General features: G+C 46.6%; 1 protein-coding gene across 22 annotated transcripts in view; it reads left to right on the forward strand.

The window, feature by feature from the left end:
• PHLDB2 (pleckstrin homology like domain family B member 2) overlaps positions 1 to 16495 on the forward strand; it is a 169898-nt gene that overhangs the window by 44146 nt on the left and 109257 nt on the right. For 15 of the 22 annotated variants that reach the window (XR_010599682.1, XM_065588426.1, XM_042853759.2 and 12 more), the window contains 4 exons: positions 541 to 701; positions 5934 to 6056; positions 6647 to 6879; positions 7786 to 8140. The gene's annotated coding sequence lies outside the window, so the exon portion shown is untranslated. The remainder of the gene's footprint in view (positions 1 to 540; positions 702 to 5933; positions 6057 to 6646; positions 6880 to 7785; positions 8141 to 16495) is intronic. The other 7 variants (XM_065588475.1, XM_065588456.1, XM_065588422.1 and 4 more) reach the window with 6 other exon arrangements.

The raw sequence follows: 16495 nt of genomic DNA on the forward strand, positions 1-16495 counted from the left end.
TTTTTTAGTATGTGATCCACGTCTTGTGCGACAGAGCTTCGATCTCCATATGTACTAAAATCCCCCAACATTTTCCTTTCTAGGGTGGAAAGTTGACCTAGGTCTGTTGGAAACCATGTGTGACATTCTGACAATATTCTGTGACATCCTGGAAAAACCTCACTGATTTAAATTAAATTTTACTGAATTAAATTCAACATCTTTGGAGTTCACTGTATTGAAAATGGAAATGTTTATGTACTATTGTGAGATTGCATGGAATGTATTTAGCAGGAAGACAAGATTAATGTAATCTCTCTAAGGTTTGAGGAATGTCAAAGGTTTTATTGAAACAATGTGTGAAGTGGATTTCCTTAGGAAATACCTTGTGGTGAGAGGAATGCTAATTCTCACCTTCCAAAGCCAACCTTTGAAACTACCCCCTGGAAAGGTTTGCATATATTAGTTCAAACTGGGCTCTCCAGGTCCAAGAGACAAAGAAAGGATTTTGAGATAAATGACCAGGGATTAGACTAACTCAGGGCCTTCTTCCTGATCCAGGAAATGGATAGGACTCCCTGGTCCACAGAGGGCCACATTCCTTAGGGGGGGATTCGAAGGACTTGACTTCCTGAGGCCTTGTAAGACTGGATGCTTGTTCTAAGCTGAAGTTCTGATGAACTTTTAACTACAAAGACACCCCTGGGGAAGAGGTGAGCTTGGTAAACTTATTAGCATGTATGTAGGTTCTTTTATTGTTTTAAATATGCTTACTCTGTAGTACTTTTACCCTAAGAATAAAAATGGGCTTACTTAGAAAGAATGGTGTGGTAACTTATATCCGTGGCAATCACTCTGTTATCAGTCTATGAAGAGATTTAGGCAGCCGGTTTATACTCGGAAATACACAGTGAAGGGAGGGTACTGTGCAGCCTGGACATACCATGGTCAGAGGTGAGTGACAGGCAGGTCTCCACCCAAAAGAGGCAATGACTGAAGAGCTAGAAGGTTGAGAGCAGGTGCCCTTGCTGGACCACTGCAAGGAAATACAGGTGCAGTTGTCCTGAACTGTGACATCCTGTGGTGTCCAATAGGGTAACCAATATGACCAAGATGGTTGTTAATAAGAGCTGACAGCAGAGATGTCCTGTCAACAGAGAACAGGAGCAGGTCCATCAAGCAGGAGGATGCTGTCCCCATCATATAATGGAATGACAACTTGTTCCATCACACAAGCAGTCTTGGCCAAGAGCATTAAAACAAGTCCTTATTTTGAATGGCAAAGCCCCAACTGGCTTGCCAAATGCATGTTCCAAATTGTAAAGAAACCCACAAATTTGCCATGCCACATGGGTCAATGAAAGGCCATCCCTGTTCCAGTTCAGGCTGATACCTGCATTTTTTCATTGCAGATCTTTGTGTAAACAAGGATTGCTCAGTGATCTTGAAACTAGTTCATATGATGATAAATCTGTATATATAAAGATTCTGCAGCATCAGGAAAAGCTGAACTAAGCGAGATTACCAGAAAGAGCAGAATGTTCATGGGGAGTCTCCATGAACGAGCATATGTTTCCTGTCAATAAACAAACCCAGGCAAACCACTTTTCTTAATGTGCTCAGAATAACTGTTGTTTACCTTCACAAAGGACAATGTTCCACCCTGAACCCCAGTTAATTTTCTGCCTGAAAAGTACTGACAATGAGAGAACCTTTGCAGTTGTGGGAGGGTTGGCCCTGGTTCAGATAAGCATCAAAAAGTTCAACTGCTTATCTGAAGTTTATCCAAAACCCTGTGGCCTGGAAACTGCACAGGAAAAGTACAAGATAGGAGGATGCTTTTGTGAGAGCTGTTGTTAGCCAATTTCCTCCAAACCATGTTAGGTGTCCATCTGGGCTGATTGTGTAACATGGGGTTTGGACTTCATGGGGGTGCACACCTAGGCTAGTCAGGCACCAGAGGTCCCTTCCATGGCTTCATTGTCTGGGATACTGCCTTGGGAGAGTTGGGAGGGTATTTCAGTCAGGCTGAGAAAAAGATCCTGGCTGTTGGGGAGAAGAGAGTGCTGTGTGCTCTCCGCAAGCTCGTCCTCATCTTCCCCGTGCGCAGAATCCTCAGGCATGGCTGAGATTACCCACTCCTCTGAATCCACGGTCAGAGGTGGGGTAGTGGGGTCGGCCCCCCCTAGAATTGCATGCAGCTCCGTGTAGAAGCGGCATGTCTGTGGCTCTGACCCGGACCTTCCATTTGCTGCTTTGGTTTTCTGGTAGGCTTGTCTGAGCTCCTTAACTTTCACGCAGCACTGTAGTGAGTCCCTATTGTGGCCTCTCTCCATCATGCCCTTAGAGATTTTTTCAAATGTTTTGGCATTTCGTCTTTTGGAACATAGTTCTGCTAGCACAGAATCCTTTCCCCATACAGAGATCAGATCCAGTACCTCCCATACGATCCATGCTGGAGCTCTTTTTCGATTCTCGGACTGCATGGTTACCTGTGCTGATGAGCTCTGCGTGGTCACCTGTGCTCTCCACCCTGGGCAAACGAAATGAAATTCAAAAGTTCGCGGGGCTTTTCCTGTCTACCTGGCCAGTGCATCCGAGTTCAGATTGTCCAGAGCGGTCATGTGGGATAGCTCTCAGAGGCCAATAGCGTTGAATTGCGGCCACACTAACCCTAATTCGAAATGGCAATGTCAATTTCGGCGCTACTCCCCTCGTTGGGGAGGAGTACAGAAATCGATTTTAAGAGCCCTTTATGTCACGGTAAATGGCTTCGTTGTGTGGATGGATGCAGGGTTAATTTGATTTAACGCTGCTAAATTCAAACTAAACTCGTAGTGTAGATCAGGCCTTTTTCTCATACAGATATGCAGATCAGTGCTCCAGTCTCTGTATTTGCAGTCAGTACCCAGGAAAACCTTTCAGCCCACATAACTTAGATTCTGCTGAGGCCTGACCATGCTGGCTAGTGCCTTGGGGTGGTGGCTATTGTGACATATAAGGGCATTTAATTGCTCCTTCCATTTAGCATGAATTAAAGGAGCTTAATACAGTATCTACTTTAACCATGTCTGTGACTGATGGCAACCATTAACACTTTCCGGCATAACACATACATTAATAACTATTGAAGATAACATGACAGAAAAAAAGCTGGTGTCTTCACTCTATTGATCTCATGCACAAATAGGCAGGTGAGGCAATCAGTCCTTGAGACTAGGAAAGACTCTCTGGAGATTAAGATGATTTGCCAAAATAGAAACATCAGAATTTGGGGTTCCAGAAATAAGTTTCCTAGCACCTATTGATTACCCTATGGAAACATCAGCCAATAATCTGTTATATAGAAAAATAGGGTTCAAGCTAAAGTACATGCACCATTTTTCCTTCCTTTGCCTCAGTACATAAGAATCTTGGCTACTGCAACATGACTTGTGATTTGGACCATATGGTGCCTGAGAACCAGGTGGAACACAGATTGGGCATAAAATGAGAAAAGAAGGGAACAATGAACAATTGTTCTTTTTAATGGTTAGAGTAAACAACCATGTATGTGAACATTGTCATACCAGCCATTATCAGCAGCAGCACTGGGAAAACTATTCACACTGAACACTTCACTCAGTGAATGTAGCCTTTTAAAATGTTTAATTATCCACAAACAGACTCTGCTCTTTACAAATGTGTTACTGATCATTATTCAATGTATGGAACTATATTTTGTCTTATTAAATGCTAAAGAACTATTTGCTGTGACAGGGACTTCCAAGTATTCACTGTCATTTGTGCTGAGTTGTCATCTAAATCATTGGTTCTCAACCAGGGGTATGTGTACCCCTCAGGGTACACAGATGTCTTCCGGGGGTACATCAACTCATCTAGATATTTGCTTAGTTTTACAACAGGCTATATAAAAAACACTAGTTAAGTCAGTACAAACTAAAATTTCATACAGACAGAATGAGAAAGTAAGCCATTTTTCAGTACTAGTGTGCTGTGACACATTTGTATTTTTATGTCTGATTTTGTAAGCAAGTAGTTTTTAAGTGGAGGTGAAACCTGGGGTACACAAGACAAATCAGACTCCGGAAAGGAGTACAGTAGTCAGGAAAGGTTGAGAACCCCAGATCTAAAACACATACTATCATTTCTGTTCCCTGATTGCATGATTCCCATGCTCACTTAGAGCTTTCAAAGTGGTTACTTTCTTAGTAAATATTTGTTCACATACATATTTGCTTTCTGTTTCCATGAACATTAGTACAAACGACGTTTGCAGAAATTGAATACAAGAGGTTGCAAATTCTGGGAAAGAGGCTTTTGGGCTTTATTTAACTGAGTATGCAGAATAGTTTTGTTTAGGTATTTACCCAGCCTTAATGACCTGTACTGACATCTCCAGCTTTGCTAAATGCCACCCACATGCCTCGACAGGTGGGAGAACTTGATGAGGCCAGTGATGAAAGGGGACAGTACCAGCAGCAAGAGAAGGAGACACTCACTGAGCAGGGCCGCCTAGAGGATTCAGGGGGCCTGTGGCAAAGCAATTTCAGGGGCCCCTTCCATTAAAAAAAAGTTGCAATACTATAGAACACTATATTCTCGTGGGGGCCCCTGTGGGGCCCAGGGCCTGGGGCAAATTGCCCCACTTGCCCCCCCCTCTGGGCAGCCCTGTCACTGGGACACCAGGTAGCTCCTCTCTCCCCAAAGTCTCTGGTACCCATTGGCCAGCTAGAGGGAAAGGGGTGCTGATTGGCCAGCATTCCCCAGCTCCCAGAATTTAACCTGCAGTGGGGGCCAGGTGGAGCCTCTTTCGGCTCTATTCCAGAAGCCCCACCCTGAACTAGGAATGAGAACCTGCCTTGACAGATGCTGTGGGTCTAACCAATAGCCCAGAATTTTTTCTTTCATAGTCCAATTGGCAGAGGACCAGGGAGTTTTACACCTTCTTTGCAGCACCTTTGAGTCACAGTGGGTTAAGTAGGAACGTGCTTCGTACCTAACTGAGGTACTTGGGTTGAGTTGTTAATTCATCACAACTTGTGGCCAGTTGCCTGTGCAGTTAAAAGGATAAAATGAACAGTTCCCAGAGGTAAAAGACCTGGGATTTTGGTGATGGGCTTTGGGCTTCTAGGATAGGGTGAGACCTTGTGGCCTTTGCAAGTTGAGGTCAGATCCTGTGGCCCTCGCAGGCCAAGGGCCTCGCTCCTCAGCACCCTCTGTCCCCCTTTCAGGGGAGGATGTGGGGAGGTTGCTAGGACTCAAAGTGCTGAGTCCTGGGGGTAGACTGAGAATAGCCCATGATGAATTAAGGGTTGAATGGCAAGGAGCATAGCTGCTGGAACTTGGGGTGCTGGGGGTGCTGCCGCACCCCCTGGCTTGAAGTGGTTCCCATTATATACAGGGTTTACAGTTTGGTTCAATGGCTCTCAGCACCCTCACTAAAAAAATTGTTCCAGCCTCCCTGGTAAGGAGCCCTGTAACCCCTGCACTGGAATCAATTAGATGCTTAGTGTAGGACAGGTTGGATGATGGGTAAGTAGCGCCCTCTCCCCTGTGCTAAAGTTTAATAAAAGTTGCAGCCTGCTGCTTAATTTCATGCATGTTACTGTCCACATTTTGCTACTGCATCCACATCAGTTGGACCATGTAGTAAACTGGGATCTTTACAGCAGCAAATCTATGGCGGAACTAGGTTTTTTGCCTCTTGAAGTGCCTCTGTGTTTTCCTCTTGGTATAATAAAGAGCTATGTAACTATGTACTCTCATAGAGCGAAGCAGCCATGCAGCTGTTAAAATTCATGGCAGATTTCAATTTTCTCAGGATTTCCACTGCATGCCAGGAAATCAGCTTTCATTGCTTCTCCCTCTTGTCCCAATGCAGACTTCTATTACATTAATGCCAGAAGCATGAAGTAATGTTTAACAGAAACTTGCTGCATTTTAACTTTCAGAAATCTTGGCAGTGTATCTAGAAATGAAGGAGGTGTGTGGGGGCTGGAACTTCCACTTGGAGAAGAAGAGAGCTGTAAAACTGAAGCATTGGACATAAATGTACACTTTTCCTCCATAAACTTGTAAGTCCTAAAAGCAAGTTAACAATTAAATAATTCAGAAGTAAAATTATCATATGGATCCACTACAGACCTTTTTCCTTTTTATATTTCCTAATCCTTTGGCTTATAATGGCAACTACTATTTTTAGTGTGGCTGTTTTCACATAGCTGCTGAATATATATTTAGCATTACCAAGATAATTTATTTTTCATCATTTTTAAAGGATTTTTTTCCCCTGTCACTGCTTAGAATAAACCCCAGGAAGTTTGAAATGGTTTTCTGACCAGCTCTCTCCCCTGCTCTCTCTCTCTTCCCTCCAGCATGCACTCACGCTTGGTGCTCTGCTGTGTTGTAAGGTTGCTCATGAATGCTGAGTTAATGTTTCGAGGAATAAAAACTACGGGTAGTCAGGTTAGGAAAAATATACATGCAATTTGCAACCAGGTCCAAAGAAAGGAAGAGAAGCCATTCATGGCTTCCCTTTTCAGATTTCAGTGGCCTTTAAAGTAAAAATTGTACAGCATTTTATATATTAAAAAACATAATTTGTTAAAAGTTACCATGTCTTAATTTCTTGTGATATTCTGGATTATTTTATTGCTTTCTTTAGGCTTAATTCTATGTTAGGCAGTGGGAATTTCATTTACAGTGTGCAGGAGCATGACCCTTGGTATGAACTGGATCAGAAAGAATATACTCACTTCCTGTGTACACAATCTGCACAGCCTGCAAGTAGACCTGAGAAGATCGTTCACTGGAGCGTGGTCAGGTGTTGCCACTTAAAGCCTCAACTATTGAACAAAGTGGAGAGTAAGAAAACCTAGTTCCTGTAAGTCTGTGGAGGTAAGTAACTTAGAATCTTCACTAGTAATATGCTTACTTTCCCTGCAGTAAGCTCTGATTCCCCTTTGATAACAGGCCTCCTTGGACAGAAGCACTGCAGCCCTTGTCCTTGTGGGTGCGAGATGAGGATCTAGGGACACTCAGTTGATCTCACAGATGGGGGCTCCCAATAATCAAGTGATGCAGCAATGCTAAAGGACCAGTTATCCAGGGTGCATCCCTGACAATGTTACAACAGTGTTTTATGTAACAGTGTTGAATGGAAAACTGTATTGTATTCCCACGGTTATTGTGGGAACCACAACAGTGAAATGGCCCTTATATAGGTCCATTTAACCTGGAATGGGTCTCAGTGTCCCACATGCTCCGAGCAGGAAGGGCCCTGAACAGAGGAATAGAAGAACAGGATCCATCTGAGCCTGGCAATAGGTATCCCTGATGACAGGGTATGTTCAGGAAAGGAGCTTTCCGGGCGGTGTCTTCACTTCACGTGCCAGCAAGATGCTACTTGCAGAAGTTGGCCTTGTCCTTCAATTGGTTACAGAGTGGGCAGAGGTTAGAAGTTGGCTTCTCCACCCCTACAGTCCTAACTAGTTAGAAAGCTGGCAGGAAATGCTCCTCCTCCTTTCCCTCTTTCCCCATATGGTCTGGCAGAGCCCTCATTTGTTTCAGGCTTTTGTTGAGGAGGTGGGCTGAGACCTGTGAGGTAGTTAGATGGTGGGTGGTTATTATCTTGGCCGAGTGTTATTTTAGTCTTAGTTGGTTTTACATGAGACTCTGGTGTATTTTCTGGATGTTTGTCCTTGGCTTTTTAATATTTTGGATGTTTGTGAAAGCACTAAGAGTGGTGGAGGTGAGTGATTAATTTATATGTTTGTTTGTTTTGTTTTTAATGACCTCTATCAGGGAAAAAACAAGATGCCTAAGATTGGAACATGACTCCAAAGTTTGGATGCTGCCAGACTTCAGGCTTTCTGAAATAAGAATCTTGCATAATGTTCTGAAAGTGAACCAATCTGAATTACAAGAGGGAACGAATTTCACTTCTAGGGACCATCTACAGAAACCGCCCACCCTCCCTCATGAGTGCACATTTAAAGGCTGTCAGCAAAAGCACCTCAGCTGATCTGTAGGATGGTGCACATCATCAGTAGAAATTAGTCCAGAGGGACTTTTATTCCCACTTCAATTTAAAACACAAAATGCTCAAAACAAAGAGGATGAAGTATTTAGTGATCATCTTTTCTGCTTCCCAGTGGAGGTATGTTGCATATTGTGTCATGCCTCTTGGCTCCTTACTGATTAACTTATTCCCAACTTCATCTGAATGAGCTGGAGGGAGGGAAAGGAATGAGTCACAAGTAATTTTTGCATAGGCAGGAACCCAGATCAGCATCTAACCTAATACAGGGCTCTTTGTTATCTAAAATGGTTAGAAAATGGAAGTGTAATCTTGGGAGCAGAGAAAATTAGGCATGGGGAGAGAATGGGAAAGAGATCAGCTGGCTGGAGGCAGCCACCTGGGAGCTGATTGCAAAACTGATAGAGGAATGATGGTCAAGAACAGTAGCCTATCCTCAGAACACTGAGGTTCAACTCCTAGCTCTGCCTAGACTTCATGTGTGACTTTGGGCAAGTCACTTAATCTGTTCCTCAGATACTCTGTAGGAATGTTTCCCTACCTACTGTGATAAAATACATTAAAGATTGGGATGCACTTTGATACTATGGTAATAGTTATAAGCCAGGGTAGGAGCGGCGAGTTGTATGGGCCCTTGGTGTCCGGGCTCCAGCAATATTCAGGGCCCAGGGGCCCGGCTCCACCAATGTTTGGGGCCGGGTCTCTTCCCCATCCCCACCTGCCACCCCTGCACGCCTCCCCCGAGTGTCCCCTGGCCCCCACTTGCTGCCCCTGTGCACCTCCCGCCGCTCTGGAGCGGCCCTGCCTCTCCCCTGCAGCTCCACGCTGCCGCTCTGCTGGTTCCCGGCATCAACTGCCGCCGCAGGGTCCTAGAGCCCTCATCCACTAGTGCCAGGGCAGGCTGACCCTGCACCTGCCCTTCCGCCTCAGACCCTTCCCTTTTGTGGCAGGACCCTCCACCAGCACAGGGGGGGCCCACAGTTACTGCTCCTGCCCCCCGCTGGACAAAGGGCAACCCTATCCCCCACCCCCAGTGAGGCTACAGTGAGGGGCAGTAGCAGGGGAGAAGGCGCACATGTGATGGCAGCCCCACCTCCCGGCACCCACCACAGGGGAGGCAAGGGGGCTTCCTGGACCTGAGGGGCCCTAGGAGCACGTGCACTGACAACAGTATGAGGTGAATGTGGTGCAGGGGGGAAGAGGGGGCTCCTCCCCCGGAGCTCGCTGCTGCTGACGGAGAGAGGGCTGGGGGGAGTCCTCCTCTCCGGCCTGCCTGTACCCCAAACTCCTCATCCCCAGCCCAGAGCCCTCACCCCCTGCACCTCAACCCTCTGCCCCAGCCCCTCATCCCCAGAGCCCTCACCCCCTGTACCCCAACCCTCTGCCCTAGCCCTGAGCTCCCTCTCACCCCAACCTCTCATCCCCAGCCCTCTGCCTGAGCCCCACCCACACCCCAACCCCTCATCACCAGCCCCACCCCAGAGCCCTCACATTTTTACATTATTCTAAAAAATATACAGTAACTCCTCACTTAACGTTGTAGTTATGTTCCTGAAAAATGCTACTTTAATCGAAACGATGTTAAGCGAATCCAATTTCCCCATAAGAATTAATGTAAATGGGAGGGGGGTTAGGTTCCAGGGAATTTTTTTTTGCCAGACAAGACTATATTTTATATATATACACACATGCATATACATAGTATAAGTTTTAAACCAACAGTTTAATACTGTACACAGCAATGAATGATTGTGAAGCTTGGTTGAGGTGGTGGAATCAGAGAGTGGGCTATTTCCCAGGGAATGCCTTGCTGCTAAACAATGAACTAGCACTCGGCTGAGCCCTCCAGGGTTAACACATTGTTGCTAATGTAGCCTCACACTCTACAAGGCAGCACCAATGGAGGGAGGGGAGACAGCATGGCAGACACACACAGCCTGTCTGTGTATGAGAGAGAGTGATGCGCATTGCCCCTTTAAGTAGGCTGACCCTACTCTAAGTACATTGCCTTTTTAAGTAGATCAGCAAGTTGAGACCGCAGCTGCTGCCAGTGAGCTCCCTCCCTCCTGAGCCCTGTCGTGTCCTCCCCTGGAGATGGGGGGCAGGAGCGGGGGAGGGGAACACCTGACATCAGCACCCGTCTTCCCCCCCCCTCGCACAGCAAGCAGGAAGTTCGTGAAGCATCTCCAAGGCAGAGGGCAGGAGCAGCACACGGCATTGGGGGGAGGGGCAGCTGACCTGCCCAGAAATTTATAGCCTGCTGGGCGGCTGCTGCCCAGGTAACTTAGGGGAGCTGATGGGGGGGCTGCCCACGCAGCCTGGTTCCAAGCCCTCAGCAGCTAGCACCAATGGGCTGCTCTTCCTGCAAGCAGTGGACAAAGCAGGCAGCTGCCAAACAACGTTATAAGAGAGCATTGCGCAACTTTAAACAAGCATGTTCTCTAATGCAGAGGTTCTCAAACTGTGGTCTGTGAACCACCAATGGTCTGCAAGTGCCATTCAGGTGGTCTGTGGATAGTTCCTTCTAAGATGTGCGCCTGGGTGGCCACGCATGAGAAAATGAAGGGACACCCACATAATTAGTGGAGCCATGCAGGCGTGGCTCCACTAATTAGGTGCCTGGACCCTGGAGAAGATGCACATGTGAGGTCAGGTGGTGGACTTGGGGGGAATAGGGAGTAAGTGGGAGGGGCAGTAGTGTGAGAAGAGGGGGTGGGGGGAATTTGGGATGTGCAAGGCTGCAGCGACCAGAGAAAGAGGTGACTTTCCCCAGCTCCAGGGCTGCGGCTGCTGGGGAGATACGGGCCTCCTTCCCAGCCTCAACTCTGTGGCTGCTGTGGCGGGGGAGAGACTCCCCACTCCTTCCCAGTCCCAGCTTGGGGCTGTTGCGGTAGGGAAGAGAGGGAGAGACCCCCCACACTCCTTCCCAGCCCCAGCTTGGGGGCTGCCCCGGTGTGGGAGAGAGGACACATCCATCGCATTAGAAAGGTTAAGATTACTGATATTAAAATATGAGTTGTGTGCTTTTATATGCAGAACAAAAAAACGTTAATTATTATTAAGGGGGTTTTTTATATAGCACTTTTATCCAAAGCGCTTTATAATAGTAAACGGTACAAACAACATTTGGAAAGATCATTAAGTGGTCCGTTGAGACCTGCAGCAATTTTCAAGTGGTCCACGAAAAAAAAGTTTGAGAACCACTGCTCCAATTGATCAGCAACGTAACAACAAAACAATTTTAACTGGGACGACTTTAAGTGAGGAGTTATTGTATATTGGCTTACAAGGCAGGTGTGGGGGCCAGGACTTGGACCTGTTCTGGGCACCACCAAAAATTATACAAACCTGCCATCCCTGAGCCAGGGGACCAGAAAACTGCCACAGCTGGACAGACGGCATGTCTACACTACTAAATTAGGTCGATTTAATAGAAGTCGATTTTTTTAGAAATCGATTTGATACAATCAGTTGTGTGTGTCCCCACAAGTGCATTAAGTCGGCAGTGTGCATCCACAGTACCAAGTTCTAGTGTCGACTTCTGGAGCGTTGCACTGTGGGTAGCTATCCCACAGTTTCCGCAGTCTCCGCCGCCCATTGGAATTCTGGGTTGAGCTCCCAGTGCCTGATGGGGCAAAAACATTGTCATGGGTGGTTCTGGGTACATGTCGTCAGGCCCCCCTCCCTCCGTGAAAGCAACAGCAAAAAATCATTTCTTGCCTTTTTTCCTGGGTTACCCGTGCAGACGACATACCACAGCAAGCATGGAGCCCGCTCAGCTCACTGTCACCGTATGTCTCCTGGGTGCTGCTGGCAGACGCGGTACTGCAGTGCTACGCAGCAGCATCCCCTTGCCTTGCGGATGGCAGATGGTGCAAAACGACTGCTAGCCGTTGTCGTCATCCCGTGGGTGCTCCTGGCCGACCTCGGTTACGTTGGTCGGGGGCACCTGGGCAGACATGGGTGCTCCTGGCCGGCCTCGGTGAGGTTGGTCGGGGGCGCCTGGACAAAAATGGGAATGACTCCAGAGGATAGTGGCCTGTAGAATGTCAAAAGAAACTACACCATCTGCTCAAGAAACTCCCAGCTACAGTACGGGAACAAATCTACATGGACACACCCGCAGAACCCCGACCAGGGGTATTCTATCTGCTACCCAAGATCCATAAACCCGGAAACCCTGGACGCCCCATCATCTCAGGCATTGGCACTCTGACAGCAGGATTATCTGGCTATTTGGACTCTCTCCTCAGACCCTATGCTACCAGCACTCCCAGCTATCTTCGAGACACCACCGACTTCCTAAGGAAACTACAATGCATTGATGTTCTTCCTGAAAACACCATCCTGGCCACCATGGATGTAGAAGCACTTTATACCAATATTCCACATGAGGATGGACTACAAGCTGTCAGGAACAGTATCCCTGATGAGGCCACAGCAAGCCTGGTGGCTGAGCTTTGTGACTTTGTCCTCACCCACAACCACTTCAGATTTGGGGACAACTTATACCTTCAAGTCAGTGGCACTGCTATGGGTACTCGCATGGCCCCACAGTATGCCAACATTTTTATGGCTGACTTAGAACAACGCTTCCTCAGCTCTCGTCCCCTAATGCCCCTCCTCTACTTGCGCTATATTGATGACATCTTCATCATATGGACCCACGGAAAGGAGGCCCTTGAAGAATTCCACCTGGACTTCAACAATTTCCACCCCACCATCAACCTCAGCCTGGACCAATCCACACAAGAGATCCACTTCCTGGACACTACAGTACAAATAATTGATGGTCACATAAACACCACCCTATACCGGAAACCTACTGACCGCTATACGTACCTACATGCCTCCAGCTTCCATCCAAGACACATCACACGATCCATTGTCTACAGCCAAGCCCTAAGATACAACCGAATTTGCTCCAACCCCTCAGACAGAGACAAACACCTACAAGATCTTTATCAAGCATTCATAAAACTACAATACCCACCTGGGGAAGTGAGGAAACAGATTGACAGAGCAAGACGGGTACCCAGAAATCACCTACTGCAGGACAGGCCCAACAAGGACAATAACAGAACACCACTGGCCATCACATACAGCCCCCAGCTAAAACCTCTCCAGCGCATTATCCACGATCTACAACCTATCCTGGAAAATGATCCCTCACTCTCACAGACCTTGGGAGGCAGGCCAGTCCTCGCTTACAGACAACCCCCCAACCTGAAGCAAATACTCACCAGCAACTACACACCACACCACAGAAACACCAACCCAGGAACCTATCCCTGTAGCAAACCTCGTTGCCTACTCTGTCCCCATATCTACTCTGGCAACAGCATCAGAGGACCCAACCACATCAGCCACACCATCAGGGGCTCATTCACCTGCACATCCTCTAATGTCATATATGCCATCATGTGCCAGCAATGCCCCTCTGCCATGTACATTGGCCAAACGGGACAGTCCCTCCGCAAAAGAATAAATGGACACAAATCGGACATCAGGAATGGTAACATACATAAGCCAGTAAGTGAACACTTCAATCTCCCTGGTCATTCTATTACAGATTTAAAAGTCACTATCATTGAACAAAAAAACTTCAGAAACAGACTTCAAAGAGAAACAGCAGAACTAAAATTCATTTGCAAATTCAACACCATTAATCTGGGCTTGAATAGGGACTGGGAGTGGCTGGCTCACTACAGAAGCAGCTTTTCCTCTCCTGGAATTGACACCACCTCATCTATTATTGGGAGTGGACTACATCCACCCTGATTGAATTGGCCCTGTCAACACTGGTTCTCCACTTGTGAAGTAACTCCCTGCTCTCCATGTGTCAGTATATAATGCCTGCATCTGTAACTTTCACTCTATGCATCCGAAGAAGTGAGGTTTTTACTCACGAAAGCTTATGCCCAAATAAATCTGTTAGTCTTTAAGGTGCCACCAGACTCCTTATTGTTTTAGCAAAACTTAGTGACACCCTGTAGTGCAGTGAGGTTAGGTACAGTATCAAAGCTTGATTAATTTAATCATCAGTAAGGTTACGATTTTGTCAGGAAGACCTTTGTGACTTCAGCCAGTGGCAGCTGGGAGCTTCAGGGTCCTGCTGCCCTCTTCAGCAGCAGGGGTACCCTGCAGCTCCTGGCCCCATGGGAGGCAAGGGGACCCCCATGGCCTGCAGTGGGACCCCTGCAGCTCCCTGCTGCCATGGGCTGAAGTCATGGAGGTCTTCCGCGTCCTTCCTGACAAAATCCTCCTTCCTGAGCTTCTTGCAGCTCCCCGCCACCGTGGGCAGCAGGAGGATCCCCGCAGCCACCCCCCACTCCACTGGGAGCAGGGGGACCCCCAGAGCTCCCAGTCTGGGTGGAGGGAGAACCTGAAGCTCCCAGCCACCCTGCAGCTGCCCAGAGGCTTCCCATTTTATAATGGATATTTTTGGTAAAAGTCAGACTTCCGTGAATTTTTCTTTATTGCCTGTGACCTGTCCATGACTTTTATCAAAAATATCCATGACAAAATCTTAGCCTTAAGATCTGCCCACTCCCATACATGGAAGCATGCTCATTCTGGAGAGTGTGGGATGGAGTTCTTGATCTGATTGAGACACTGATACCCATATCCAAGTTAATGGATCAGCTATCTGGTGACTCAAGAGGACCCGTTTCCAGCCTAAATGTTAGCAGAAATTTCTTTGATCACTGAAAGGCACCATTTTATTTTGGTAAATAATTATGAGTTATTTATCTTGCTGATGGAGATACTTTGATGTAACCACTTAGTATTGACAGAATGAATTAAGTGGTTAAACTAATCAAATCTCTATCAGGATGATTCTGTAATGAAGCTAAACTCTACCAGCTGAACAGTTTGTAGAAGAAGAATTGATACTATAATTGCTTTGTGAAGCTGAACAAAACTTCATGGGAGTGGAAGGTAGGATTTGCCATAACAGACCATGCACTGGCCTTCAAGTTCAGAATTCATCTCCAGAAGTGGCCAACACCTGATGATTCACAGGAATGTAAAACAAAACCACCTCCCTACCTTGCAGTAGTGGACCTAGTTAATTGTGTAAAGCTGTGCACCAGAAGAGGTGGGTGGAATTCCTTTCTCGACTCCTGCAGCATGATATTTGATTACCCTTAACTTCAGTAGCTTTCTTGTAACAAATTGAGGAAGATTCAGCCCAAGTTACAGGGACACATCTATTTATTTGAACTTAAATTTAGATTGTTTTTATTTGTTGTATTCTAACATAAATTATTAGGTGTTTTTATTAAGCTGGCCATGACCAGTGTAATTTGTGAGTGCTTTCGCTGGCAGAAAGGTCCTATTAAATACAGTGGTATTCCAAACTTGAAGTACTGGAGAAGGAATGCTGACTTTTTCTCAGCAAACAGTCATGAAGAGCCATAAAATATTCTAACATGTTTCAGTAACTAAGAGTATATAGTTAGTGTTTGCTCTCCAATCCAGCTCATCCGGTGTGGTGCTAACTGAAGGGGTCATTTTTTTTTTTTTTTTTTAATTTGTCATCAGTGTTACATGGGACTGACTGTAGTGTAGAGACACTGAGGATGGGATGCCAAAGGCTACAAAGGTGAGAGACTGAAGGTATTTGATGCTTCAAGAAAAGTAGATTCTTAAGGTTTGTCTACACATGGAATTATTCCTGATTTAAATATTGCTGATTAATTCCATGTGTAGACATTCTCATTCTGGAATACTTATACGGTGTATAATCTGAGAGTGCTTGACAACTAGATTTTTCTGACTGACTATACATGATGCCCTACTTAGATCTAAAATATCAGGTAAATGCTCTCACTTATTCCCTTTCTGTATGTGTAAATTCTATTTCAAAACATCAGTCACCGGGGATGATTTTTGCTTTGCTATGTGTGAGTGTTGTCTAAGAGTGTGAGCAGGGGACCGTGAGCCAGCAAATCACTCTATCAGTCTGTGCCTTGGAGATGGATTTAGTTACAGTGAACTAAGGTCACTTTACTATTGAGTGAAAACATCCATGTGGGAAATATCTGGGGTGGTGGTAACACTCTTTCATTTATGTGCATTAACTTCAGCTCAGTGGCTCTCAAACATATTTGATCAGGCCCCCCCCTCTTCTTTGTGTCTGTAGTCATTTAACCTCTGTCCCGCAAGTACATATACCGCCACCACCCCTCTGAAGGCAGAGTGGAAAGCAGCAGCTGCTGGCCGGATGCCCAGCTCTGAAGGCAGCACCGCGGCAGCACCGCGCCAGCAGGAGCACAGAAATAAGGGTGGCAATGTGAAAAGTGATATTTGTCAATATCCCTTTTCACAGCAGACATAGCCCCCCCATTGCCACCCTTCTGTGCTGCTGCTGCTAGCCTGGGGCTGACAGATGGAGCGCTGCTATTTCCCGGTGAAGGAGTGGGGGGGTGTGTGTGTGTGTGGAGAGCCTGAGCCCAGGTGGCGGGGCTC

This window comes from Chrysemys picta, chromosome 1 (genome assembly GCF_011386835.1).
Source record: "Chrysemys picta bellii isolate R12L10 chromosome 1, ASM1138683v2, whole genome shotgun sequence".
Classification (NCBI taxonomy): Eukaryota; Metazoa; Chordata; order Testudines; family Emydidae; genus Chrysemys; species Chrysemys picta.